Here is a 13,708-nt window from a genome sequence, read left to right on the forward strand (position 1 = left end):
TACCTTTTTTCACTGCTAAATATAAACATAGAATTCAGAGCAATTGTTCTCAACTTTTATTCAGCATTGAAGAACACTGCTTGTCTTTCAAGCCTAATAAAAGATGTATCTGTTTTTCTTTTCCAGCTGTATCAGTTGATTTAGTAAAATATATTACTTCTCTCTACAATCCTCTTCTCCCTCTGATTCCAAGAACATAATGGACTGGATTTTAATAGCTACTCAAATCTGCTTCTTCATTTACATCTTCTCTTATTTAGCCACTTGCAGAGCAAGAATCATAAAATCACAGAATCACAGAACCATTGAGGTTGGAGGACTTCTGGAGGTCATCTATTCCAACCCTTTACTCAAAGCAGAGCTAACTCATATCAGGCTATACTTAGCTATTTTGAACTTTATGAGGTTCCCTTCAGTGCATTTCTCCAGCCTGTCCTGGTCTCTGAGTGGCATCCCTACCCTCCAGCATAACAACCATCCCTTTTTCCACTTTCGATGTTATCCATAAACTTGCAAATGGTACATTCCATCCTAGTGACCAGGTTGTTAATGAAGACATTAAACAGTTCTGGCACCAGTATTGATCTCTGTGGGACTCTACCTGTAAGAGACCGCCATTTGGACTTTGTACTGTTGGTTACAACCATTTAAGTACTGCAGTCCAGTCATTCATAGCGTTGGGCACTTGCATAATCTGTGTTTCACCAGTTTGGCATTAAGACTACTATGACAGGCAGTGTAAACAACCTCCGCTGCTTTCCCCCTCTCCACAGATCTATTTCTGTCTTTATAGAAAACAATTAGGTTGGTTAGGCACATCTTCCTCTTGGTGACCCATGCTGTTCTCAGTCACCTTATCATCTCACCTGTACTCAGAAATTATACAATCTTTCCAGGAAAAATTTGTATCACAGTCTTCCCAGGGACTGAGGTGAGGCTGCCTAGCCTGAAGTTACATGGATCCTCTTTCTCCTTCCTGAAGATGTGTGACATTGGCTTTTTTCATGCCATTAAGCACCTCCACTAATCAAAGCCTTTTACAAGTGATGGAAGCCTTGCAATGACATCAGACAGACTTCTTGTCACCTTCCGTGCATCCTATCTGTCACCGTGGCCCTGCATGTTTAGTCAACTAGAGTGGTCCCTGACTTGATCTTTTTCCACTGAGTAGCAATTTATTCACAAAGATTCTGCTAGTATGCTCAGGAACTATGGAGTGCAAATCTTTCCAATAAAGTAAGGCAAAAAAAGAATTTAGCATCCCAGCCTTTACTGTGAGCTCAATGGGACAGGAAACCTAGGAAGAGAGAAAAAAGGCCCACATTTTCCATTGCCTTTCTTTTTGCTACCAATACATTTCTTGCTGCCCTTCCCATTCCTGGATAGTTGCTTGTCCAGTTAAAAAAGTTTAACTCCATCCCTGCAGGCTCATGCAGTGTCTCTATATAATTCCTAGGTAGCTTATCCCAACTTCTTCCTTCCATGCTCTTATCTGTTGCATTTGAACTCTGTCAGGAGGTACCTGCTCATTCTTGCTGGCTTTCCTCCTCATTTGCTTGACTTCCCCCACATCAGAGTGGTGGTTCCTGTGTTCTGAGGAGGTTTTCCTTGAAGATCAACAAGCTGTCTTGGGCTCTTTTGCCCACCAGAACAAAGAAGTACTGGATGCAAATTAAATTATTTTGTTGCAATTTCAGTTGATGGGATTGCAAGAATAAGGAAGAAATTTTTGCCCAGCAGAGCTACAGTCAAAAGATAAAGTGTCAGAGGGGACTTCTGTTCAGAAGAAATATTTTCCTGGCTTCTAATTCTAAGAAACTAGGCAACAAGCAAGAAAAAAATTTCTGTGAAGGACCTTGTTTTTATTTTCAATTTACTTTGATCAAAATACTATTCATTATCTCTACTAAAAGAAATATTTCTATAAAAAGGTGCAGTAAGGAAATGACCATCAACTAAGAAACCAAAAGGGATTGTCTCCAGAAGAATGTTTTCCAGTGAAGACATCCTTAGTTGAAAAATATCTTCTATAAAACATTTTAAAAATGTATTTTAGAAACAGCTGTGTTAAGGTGTCTTACTTAGGCAGGTTTTTTCTGACAAGTTTGCTCTGAGATCAGTTTTATTTGCCTCTGCAGTTTTCTTTCACCTGTGTTTACACATAGGTTTTACATTTTGAATCTCACTGGCTTGTGAAGATCTTTAAAACATATTCTAGTTTCATACCCCAAAAATTATTCACACCACTATAGATAAGACTCGAATTTTGCACAGTGAATTGCCTAATAATTCATTAAAAATACCTAAATTATTACTTAGGAGAGCTAAAATTTTAAAATATCTGAAAATAAATGATTTCTGAGCATGTTTGTATCTTCATCTAAATATTTGAGTTGAGTCAAGCCTCAGCCCTTCTGTGATGCCATGCCACACACTTGGTCCAGGACCAGGTTGAACAACTGCGAAAACAGTCCCTAAGACAAATCACAGGATGACAAGGTGGGTGCATGCACACATTAAAGAGTGGTTTGTCTTAAAGAAGATAGAATGGCTTTCCGTTATAAACCAAGCTACTTTTATTTATATTCTTTGTCCATTGTAAACTTTAGCTGTGTCACTGGGATTGAGAGCTACTCAATAATTCAGTACATCTTCTGTTCTGAAGGCACCTTAACTTTAAAGTAAGCCTTATAAGGGAATTTCATCTCAGGCAAACAAAGTGAACAGCCGAAACAGAAATCTGTGACATGGTTCTGAGGACCACTGTAGCCCATGTTAGCATTTAGAGATCTCTGGTGTAGTAAGAGCCTGCATTTTCTTTCAATTTGCACTGTAAGTATGTTTTTACCTCCACTGCTTTTCTGTCCACTTGACTTGGTGCTGTCCTAGCACAAAATTTAAGCTCAGATTTCAATGACCATTTCCTGTTTGGCTTGACTGCTAATACTTTAGCAAAGCCAAAAACTTTGAAAGGAGCAGGCCAGATGGCATACAAGCTTGCAGAACTCTGCTATGATGCTGGTCATAGCTGAGGTACTGATGCCAAACTGTTGTGTCTTAATTGTCTAATGTGGCTACCTTGCAGAGAGTACACAGGACCCAATCCAGACTTGGGAAGCAGAAGGCAATGTATTTCCTGAACAAGAAGCCATCTGGCTTCATTTTACATTCTGCAATAAGCATCTCAGTGTTCATCATCCCAAGTCTGGCAAATGACTTGGTCTCGTTAAAGGGACTTCAAGCAACTAAATAAAAGATATGGCTGGTACCAGCTGAAAAGTCACAGAAATCAGCTAGTCACTTGGCTCTTTGGCAATGGTATATTCAACCCTTTGCTGTGAGATTTTTTAATTGTCCTGCTTCCCATGTCATCCATCTACCCTTGGTTTGTAAGCTTCAGCCTGCTCATCTGCATCTATGAAAGGAGGTCAGTGTGGACACGCAACCTCATTCAGCATCTGAGCCATTCATCCCAACTACATGAGTGTCACAGGTAAGAATGTTGCAGACCACTTGTGGACAGGACAAGCAGAAGGTCCTTTCTAGCAGTTGTGTAAGCTTTTGAGACCAACATCAGGCTTGCTGACAGTCCACATGGCTCATAATATGGATAGAAATGAGATACCCTGGATGCACTGCAGGCACAATATATGTGATCATCTCTGATATGCTGTGTTGGCCAAGAAAAGCAATCTCAAAGGTTGCCCTGTGCCCATCCTTCAAAAAGCAATACAAACTGTCTGCCTCAGAGTACTACCACATACCTGAGGATGCCAAAAAGCTACCAGTACCTCCATTTTAATTCAGTTACTTGGGAGCTTAAGCAAAGGTTTCCAAATGTACTCAAAAAACATTGTTTATCAAGAGGAATAAACCTCCACTTCGAGTCCATCCAAAGTGCATCTGAAATAGCTCAGGCTTACTCCTCAGGAAGGCCCCAGGACGTCAGCTGTGATCACTCACTCCCAGGCAGCAGCTCAGGCTGCACGATGATCCCCTGGAGAGGTGTTCTTCAGAAGACATCAGGAGCAACCTCTGTTTCCATTTGGCCATAAAGCTCTCTCCTATAGCTTCTCTTGGGGTTGTGCATGCAAGACTGGCTTGACCTGTCTGGTGCTTCCTGCCTCTGCAGCCATCACTGCTTCTCTGTTCTTTTTACAATTCTCAAGCAGGGACAGCTGCAGCATGGGAGGCTGCAAATCCCTCTTACAGTACAAATGAAGCACTTGCTTTTGTTTTGGCTGATGACAGAGACGCAGCAGAGGCTGGTGGTATTTTCAGGCTTTCTTTCTGCAGGACAGCTATGCTATTCCTTACAACTGCCAGAAACAAAATAGAACTGGTGAGTTGAGATAGAAGCTATTTACTAAGGCAGAAGAGGAAAACTGAAGTGAGTATGCAATGATCACAATACATATAGCCGCCGTGCAATTACTCACCACCCACAGACCGACACCCAATAACAACAACACAACTGCCACCAGCTGACAGCCGCCAGCAGCACAAGGTCTCACCACCGCTGGCTAACACACAGCAGCCCCCGAGCAGTGGCTGCCCCCTGACCAACTGCCCACAGCCTTACAGCCCATATGGTGTCAGTGGTACGGAACAACCCCAGGCCTCATCCAGGCACTGTCCTGGCCGCCCTCTGCCCGGGCCATCGTGGCGGCAGCTCTGCCCCACTGAATGGCCTGGCCCTGGGTATGCTCTCATCACTCAGCAACACCCAAACACTGGTGTGCTATTAACACTGCTTCGGCTTAAACCAGCACAACAGTTCACTAAGTTATTACATATTTACCTGCAGCTGTGGTACAGAATGTCAGAATGGTACAGTAACTAAAAATGATTGTAGATGGCCTGTCTCACTGCCACACCATTTATTTGTAAGTTCTGACCACATGCATACTCCTCTTTAAGCAGTTTTTGATATAATCAACCCATACTTGGATTGCTGGGCCTTTCTGGTTAAACTAAAGCCAAGATCATTCATTTCCATCTATAAATTAACACACCAGACAAAACAGAAACTAGGATAATTCAGTATGTTAATGAGTTTGTAGATATAACAAGCAATAACATACTGAACAACGTGTCTAAAATCTGCGTGTTTACCTTCAAATTAAAAGAAGTAGAAAATAATTTAAATAGCTCTCAGAAAAAAAAATCTTGTCATTTATAGTTGTGCACTTACCCAATTTTCTCCACCGTAGTTCCAACCGTCTTTCATTATCTAGTATGACTAACATTTTGAATAAAACAATTATTGATGAAACAATTTCTCCTGGAAAATCCTTCCAGTTGTTCCACAGATAAGATAAACGCTTGGCAGATTTTGAGATCTTTTACTTGATTTTCACTAATTTGGTTTCTTCCAAATAGGATTAAAAAAAAAAAGCACAAAAAAACGTCAGAATATATTAATGACAGAAATCCAAAATTGCTTCTCAACCTTGCATGTCATTTTGGGCAAGAGATAATTGCTTTCTACGTATGTTTTCAGGAGTACTGCAAAGTGACAGTGACTGAAATTATAGAAAAACTATCTTAAGAACACGGACAAATTAAAGCCAACAAGATGTTAGTGGCACTCTTAGGGAAGTAGCGTCCCCCAGACCCAACTCCTTCAGAGGTTCTCAGGGAAGAATGCTACGGGAAAATGTTGAACTGATAAAGTAAGTGATTTGCAGTCTCATTCTCATAAAATGACTCTTGTTTGTTCTTGAAGGCTAAAAAAGCTAGAATAAACTCAATGGGCTGCAGAGCTAAAAGGCAGTACAAATTAATTTCCATAATCACAGACAGAAAAATCCTGCAGTTGGGAATATCAAACTTAGGCAAAGTATTAGGCGACCTTTGATGTAGGTATTGTGTATAGGTAGAAGAAAATATCACTTCCTTACATTTTTTACGTGTAATTTTTGTGTGAAGAAACTTCAGGCAGAACTTAATACACTACCATCCACTGAATTGCTGAATTTAGTCTTGGGGAAAAAAAATTATCAAATTATTTTGTGTAAAACATAGGAATCAAACAGAAAAGATAACAAAAGAGAACAAAAAACACCCCAAATCAAAGATTGGTTGGACTTGGTGGTGCTAGAACTCTCTTCCAACCTAAATGATTCTAAGATTTTCCTGTAGTCTTAAAAAATCCAGAATCAAGGGCTTTCTCTCCCTGAGCTTCACGAAAGGCTTTTTTTTTTTTTTTGTAGTCATTTCTGCAGCCTATCCCAGTTTACAGTTTGAGTTCTTGCATACAACATAACTATTTGCGTTGCTTCCGATTCTGATGATTCCTTATTAGTGCACCTTCAGATCTTTAAACCTGCCATCACAGAGGCCCAATGAGAAACCCACCGCTTTGCCAATTTGTAGATAGATTCCTATGTTAGGTGCCTAAAATGCAGATGGGTACCTACTGAGATTTTCAAATACACACGGTCACCTTTTATAATTTCTTTCACATTTCATAAGATAGTTTTATACTTCTGGCAAACCTTCAAGGTCAAACTAATGTACCAATTTAAAAAAATAATTAAAATCCTTTTCTGCAAAGCTGATGATATTTGAACTTTGGAGTTTCTGTTTATGCCGTTAAAAAAATGGAAATGCCCTGCTTTTATTAAGCTGTACTGTTTACCTAATAAATGATCTGCAAATTTTGGTTTTAAAACAAATTCCAGTTTTTTATATAGTTTCTCATAATATCTGAGTTCCTGCAGAGCTGCCACATTGCTCATCCAAACTCAAAATCCATACGAAGTAGCAAAAGAAAATACAGGTACACAACTAATCAGAATTGTGCTTTTTAAATCACCAGAAGTTGTCACTCTAGGGATGACAAATGGCTGATGTCACTTGGAGGGCTGTACTTCTGCACGCATCATGAGAAGGTAGGATAAGTGCCTATGTTCTACAAATGTATACATGTAACTGAAAATTCTTACTACACTAAAAACAAATCTGTGAATAAATTTCTGCAGATTAGGGTCATACAAAATGCACAGGCTTTTGTGAAGTCTTACAAAGGAAGATAATTCTGACTTGTACTGCAGTCTCTAGGCTACTGAGTTGGGCATGAAGTTGAGTGTGCTTTGGACCACCAGATCTTTACAACAAATTGTGTTCTTTTTGTAGTAAAGTCGAAATGGTACCTGGCATATCTTGGTACTTAAATGATGAATATATAGCACCCCATTTAGTTTTGTATAGAATCCTTGAAACACCGCATTAGGTCCTGGGCATGGTTTCAACCGATGTTCTTCCTTTGACATCACTCAGTGCCACCTCCTTTTTCCTCTCCAGCCTCTCAGTGATGAAACTCTGATTGGCTTGGCAGTAATTGAGCACCAAATGAAGGAGATTAATACAACCAAGCATAAAGTATCAGTGCCATTGAACAGAGAGGTCCAGTTGCACTCGTGCCTTCAAACATGCCAAGTATTTATGCCTCTGCAATATTTATGCCTGAAATTTTTATCTTTGTTTCCTCAGAAAATGAAACTTCTACAAACACATGACATCTGGGCCTTCAGACATATTTTCTTCTCTCTCTCCTAACAATTTTAAACCCCGTAGGCCAAACTCAGTGGTATTAAACAGAGAGACAGTAGTCTTGAAAGATTCATCTTCAGTAAGAAGGAGACTCCACTATCGTCTCTCTGGGGAAGGACTAAGGTGAACCTTCTTTTCCCTATGGCTAGGTAAATCCCTGCCTCTGGCAGGATCCCACTGGGGCAGAGCTTTTAGAAAACTCACTTTTCCAGCAGGCTTGGATCACCAGTAGGTAATAAGAAGAAAGATTTTCCTCAGATCTACCATGGCAGATATCTTTTCCATTGACAATTTCATATTCTGGAAATTCTGAACAAGTGAAAAGATAAGTATTGGGCTTTTTTTTTTTTTTTCCCCCCCAAAGAGAATGCAGGGAATTGCATGCAAAATAATTTAGACAAGATAGAAAATATTACTGTTAGGCACATTCTTTCTAGGCCTCCAAGAGCATGATTTTATTTTAAACAGGGTATTGAAAAATGCGTAAACAGGAGCTCATCCCTAATCATTCTTTTGCCTCTCAACTTGACTGCTCCTTGCATCATTCTTCAGCTTCTTTGCACCATCACAAGATGAAGTGTAGCAAATTACATCCAACAGACAGTCAACTCCAGATGCTAACAGCCACTAATTAGTTAGGGAGAGAGGGAGAATGCTGTTTTCCTACCTGTTGCCATAGTATTTAATAGACTCTGCTCTCCCAAGCCCCACAGTTTTCCATCCCTCCTGCTCCCCAGGTGCCGTTAGTGGAGAATAATGGTTCCCAAGCTGAGGTCTGCAGATCACAGATGGGCTGCAAAGCCACACTTTGAAAGGTTTCCTAATTGGTAGCTCGTACGCATGTTCCTGGCTGCAGCAGAGTATTAATGCTGCCTCCCTGGCTGTGTGAAAGCAGGTGTGTTTTTCAGCATGAGAAAGGCCCATATTAGGTCCAGCTGCTACTTGGTGGTCTGGGAACGAACAGCAGAACAGTTCAACAGTTGAATTTCTTGTTGAGGAGTAGTAAGTTGCTTCAAGAATAAAGTTGTATCCAGAGGTAGTACTTCAAAACTTTCCCAGTTTCTTTTAGAAGCTTTCAATACTATGAAATCATTGTAAAGTATTTATGTTATCACATACTTTTAAAACATACAGCATTTCTGAAACATGCAAATACTGTTTGTTTGCGAGTTTTGGTTTTTGCTTTGTGTCTGTTTGCTCAACACCCATTTGGTACCCTGGAAAAGTGATATTTACTTGAAAGAGGTGTATTGCTGAAAGTCAAAGTAAATCTACCAGCTGTTGAGACTTCAAGACTGACAAAAGAGGTAAGTATAACTGCTGAGCCCAATGACACCACAGAATCTTTCTTCTACAGAATTGGTTTACGGAGCAAAGATTTATTCCTTTCTGTGTTAGGAAATTCAAAGACTGCCCTGTGTTCTGTGTTTACACACTGACATTGGTCCCTGCTGCTGCTTTCTATCCAGAAGAGGGAACTGTTTCAAATCCATTTCAAAATGCTTATCTTAATTGCATTTGCACAGTAGCAGGTATTTTGTGAGAAGTACTAGTCGCAAATAAGAAACACATAAAAAGACCAGCACATCCTTAGCTACTCTTATCACCAGCAGAAAATAGACAGCAGGTAACTTTATTTTATAAACCTGTTTTATTATTCTGAAGACATAACTATTATAAGCATTATTCCTATAAATGGAGTGCGTTATATTTATCACTACGCAGGAAGCAATTTGCTCCTCTAATTTTTGAGTGCACCAAATACCTCACATTTCAGACTGTATTTTGGTATTCCTGTGAGCAGGTAAAATGTTGTGCACTTGAAAAGAATATTTTAAATAAAAGCAGTTGCACAAAAAAGTGTAATCCCCTAAAATCCTGAGCAAATTTTCCTTCTATACAAAGTGGGTAATTACGGGCAAGACGTGGCCTTCCTCCTCCAGCCTACTACACAATCTGGATGTGTAACTGCAGCTATTCCTGTCAGGGCAGGCGCAGTGGTACTCTTGGCAGTCAGAGCAGAGGATAGAGGGATTTCTGCCTATTCCCATCCATTCTCTACCCTGCTTTTATGCCTTCAGTTCCATCTTTGTTGCATGATAATTTCATCCACTGCCCTTTGTCTTAGTGTAGCTATCCCTTTATTCTTTCTTATCTCTTCTTCCTGTTCCTCTTCACCTTTAGTTCCCTGTCCTCTATTTGCTCAATTTCCCCTATTTTTATGGTAAATCTGGGGGATCTCTTGACAATGCATCTTTGAAGGGACAAATGGTCACCATGTGTTGTGCAAAGCCAAGGCACATTGGCACAGGAATTAACTTTTCTGACATTGATTTTAAGAGTCAGCTAACACCATACTTGCCTTCCCCTAATCTCAGGGCCAAGTGGCAGCTGTGATATTTTGGTTTTTTAGTCTTCTAGATTTGCTGAAAATATTAATTGAATCAAAGAAAGCTTACCTACTTTAACATCTGAACCAACAAGGAAACACTGGAGTATCACAGATGTCTAAGCTATCGCAAGTGCAAATAAGCGCTGCTCGTCACAGCAGTGAAATCCATTAAAGAAAATTTTAGTCAGTAGCTTTTCACTGTGTTGAAAATCTCTAATAAACATTTGTGCGTATGCTGACAAGCTGTCAAGAGAGAAGGAAACAGTATAAAATTCAGGTCATCTCTCCAAATTCCTGTCTGCAGTGAAGATTTTCACAGTGATGACAATGGCCACTCTGCAATGCCTCAGCCAGTTTGGGGACCAGGCATGAGGAGATAGGAAAAAGATAATCTCCATCTCTTTTAATTTCCAATTTTCTGCATTCCTGCTGAAGAACATTCATGCAAAATGCCCCATGGGCTCTATCCTGGCTCACATACCCAGTGAGAAGCAATAAAATTCAGCTGCAAATACCTACCAATTCAGAAGACGATGACTTTTTACCAAGTCTCCTCATGTAGCTACCAAAAAGTTAATCCCTTGGAGTCTTTCCTTTTAGCGAAGCACCACCTGCTCACACTCTCACCTACTGGGTTACTGGAGATGCAATTTCATCAAGCCATAGTTGCAAGCCACCCAGTCTCACAGTGAGCTGCAGTATCATCCCTCTTGTGCCAGGACCTCCCATTACATTTGGCAACATAAGCCTCCTGTATGGCAAATATTGTGCTGCTGACCCATGCCTTGCAGTTATCTTTAAAAAGAAGGGAAACACGCAAAGTTAAGGGGAAAATATTCTGGAGCATTGTGAGTGGATGTAACGTTTACAATGAGAAACCAAAATCAAGTCATGTTCTAACAGAAGAGGAGAAAACTTCTCATCATTTGATGATGCAAAGGAATCATTTTATGTTGCCTTTCTTTTTATGCTTTTTTCTTACCCTGACTACATGAGCGCAGTTTTCAATTAAAATGTTTCACTTATTTCTGCTCACTACTTCGAAATAAAAGGAATGCATTGTATCAATTAAAAAAAAAAACTTGACAAGCACAGGACTGTCAAAATTAGTTCATTAGGCTCCATTCAAATGATGTTTCTTGCTATGCTAAGCAACTAAAGTGGTTTAAGGCTTTTGAAATCAAATTGTTAATTGTTTGCCTTTTTTTTTTTTTCCTTCTGATACATTTTTGCTTTGATAGTTTGGGAACACGGTGCTAATTGAAAACCTTTCAGAGGAACTCAGTCGCACTCTATAGTCTGCAAAGCTGAGACAGACATTTAAAGAAAATGAAATGGAACACATCCAGTTGGGGAAAGGCAGTTATTCATTACAGCAGGGATTTCAAGAACGACATGACCACCCATCTCCAAAATCCTCATTATCTGCCTGAGGTATCTGTCAAAGTTTGTTTTCTCTATACAAGTTACTGGGAAAAGAAATCAGAGGGACTAATCTGATACTCTTGTTTTGGAAATGCTTAATGGAAGAGATGGAAAGGAGAAATGATCCAAGGGGTAAGAAGGGAAGGGAAAAGGAGTGAGTAGCTGGAGGTGATTATTTAGGAGTTCTAGAAAAAAGCAGAGCAGAACACCGAAGCTGAAAGGCCAAACCAGGATGGCAGGGATGGCAACATAGCAATGCAGACAGAAAGCGTAAAACATTCAGTGTTTCACTGGGGGAGCAGAAGAGGAGAGAGAGTGTTTGGAAGAAAAGTGTCCTTCATAAAAAGCATCATGGTTTCTTAGAATTAAAGATCGCTGGCTCTTCCCAGGGGCTAAAGGGTTGAGTTGTTTCTTTGCAGTGTAGTTCCAGCAGTTAGGTTTGGGATACATAAGAGACTTTCAAAGGCATACATTCAGTGTGAAAACACAGAAAAAGCACTAGATTTTTGAACAACTGTGTGCACCCATTGTGATGCTCTGCAACGACCTTGTGTGTAGAATAACCTAGTGTGCAAGCGCAGAGTATCTGTGCATAATGAGGGAGTGGAGAGGGCGTAGAGAAAGGATGGCAGGGATTCTTTCCTAACTTTGGAAGCACAATGCACTCAATTTGTTGCATAGCATCCCGAAGTGCCAAACCTGACTTGTCTGGCTCTGAAAGCATCCTGAAATTTAAAAAATAAAAATAAAAATGAAGAAAAGGAAAGAAAAAAAGTAAACTGTGTACAGAAGGAAATCTTTTTAAATTGTTTCAGTTTTAATTATTTCAAGTTGCTGTGCCTAACCCAAGCAAATGCAATTTAGAAACATTTTCCCCTTTAACACAGCATTTCATGTTAATCTGCTGTTCTCTTCACTATACGATGCTAATGGATACACCATCTAGTGTGCTTTATGGTACATTTAAACCAGACATCTGGAGAAATAGCCATCAGAGTACTTATCTCTAACACCTATTGTAAAAACAGATTTAATAAAATGAGAACAAATAACAGTGCTGGCAATTACGCTTATCATGTGTATTCTGGCAAGAAAGGTCAAAAGGTTGTTGGTCTGTATATATACGAACTGATTTTCTCTAATACAGTTTCTCACCAGATTTCCCTTAGGTTTTTAGAGGCTTTTTGTCTGAGGGGGAGGGGGGATAGAAAATTGGGTTAAGCTACAATATGCTAGAAAATGGTTGTGTAATTAATAGAATAATCTGGTCCCCCTACCAAGTAGCCAAGAAGCAAAGAGAGAGAGAACCAGTCAGAATCTCAGAAGAGAAAAACTTCAGCAATTGCAAAGATTTTACAGGCATATGCAGATCTGGAAAGGGCAGCTGCAGCCTCAGCTGCTATACATTACTAGTACATCAAGCTTCAGCTATAATTTCAGTAAATTTTTAGTCACAGATCTATTGCAGGGAACATCATTTTACAGCTTTCACCTTTTGTTTTTGTTTTTGTTTTTTATGCCTGTTGTATGCAGCTCCAAGCATCTTTATGCTCAGTAACTCCAGTAGATCTGAAGTAGTACATGCAACAGAAGTTTAAATCTGTACACAAGCAATTTTGTTCTGACAATACCAGCTCAAGTTTAGAGGAACCACAGTGATGAAATCTTTCACCTAAAAACAGAAGGAATGTTTTTCTTCAATGATGCCTGTAAAGAAATGAATCGGGATTAAATTCAGGCACGAACAGAACGTGGCAGTGTTTTGCAAGACTATTTCCCTTATGCACACACTCTAATTCCAGAAGAAGAATGCCTTTCTTCTGATTGATATTAACTCAGCATCTCTATGGAGAATTAATCCAGAATCGCTATCAGAGCTATGTTCCCCTGTCAGGCATTCCCTAAACAAAATATAGCATCTTTTCTTATCAATCCATATACTATATCTTAGTAAACTTAAGCCTTCCATCTGATAACCTATCTGGAACAAAAATGCTCATTTGCATTGATGCTTTCACTTCCTTATCTGTTTTTTAAAAAATACCACTAACATTACAGCGCATCCTTGTATTGCACAGGCCAAAAAATATCTTATGGCCTCTGGAAAACATAAACTCGTTCCTAAAATAAATATTCCAGCAGTCTAGCCTACAGGTATGCAAGGTGTAATTACAAGTTGAAGGAATAAATAGGGGAATTCAAAAACAAAACAAAGCAAAAACCCTTCCCAGAAGAACTTTGTCTAGCACCTCTGCTACTCCAAACTTGGTTCCTAAAATGGTTTTGAATTTCATTAATGGATTTTTGAAAGTTATAGTCTATCTTAATATCCCC

This window comes from Numida meleagris, chromosome 1 (assembly GCF_002078875.1).
Source record: "Numida meleagris isolate 19003 breed g44 Domestic line chromosome 1, NumMel1.0, whole genome shotgun sequence".
NCBI lineage: Eukaryota > Metazoa > Chordata > Aves > Galliformes > Numididae > Numida > Numida meleagris.